Genomic DNA, 351 nt, shown 5'->3' on the forward strand with positions numbered 1-351 from the left:
CCCCCCCCCCCCCCTCTTATAGCAACCACATTGTGGATTGTCCCTTGCTTTCCTCCCCGTGGCATCAATTCCAGCCTCTGATGGAGGAACACTTTTACATTATTACGGTCATTAATCCCCTCATTCACATAATGGAAACTTGTGCACAGCATGCAAACTTTTAATCAAAGCACAATACAGTAACCCTTAGCAACCAGATGGCCTCAAACCAATGAAACAGTTGCTACGGGTTATTGAACTCTACCATGGTAGCCATCACTCCTGTTCTCACCAGTCAGGAACAAGGAAACTGGCGACCCCACAACCCATCATCCTATACAAGGAATATATGGGGCTGCGGAAGACACAAGA

The 351-nt window shown here is 47.0% G+C and overlaps 1 protein-coding gene across 1 annotated transcript in view; it reads right to left on the reverse strand.

Moving 5' to 3' along the window:
• Positions 1-351, reverse strand: part of HSP90B1 (heat shock protein 90 beta family member 1) — a 13,852-nt gene that overhangs the window by 13,109 nt on the left and 392 nt on the right. The window lies entirely within an intron of this gene.

Source organism: Nanorana parkeri, unplaced genomic scaffold (genome assembly GCF_000935625.1).
Source record: "Nanorana parkeri isolate BGI_ZX_2015 unplaced genomic scaffold, ASM93562v1 scaffold369, whole genome shotgun sequence".
In the NCBI taxonomy this organism is placed as follows: Eukaryota; Metazoa; Chordata; class Amphibia; order Anura; family Dicroglossidae; genus Nanorana; species Nanorana parkeri.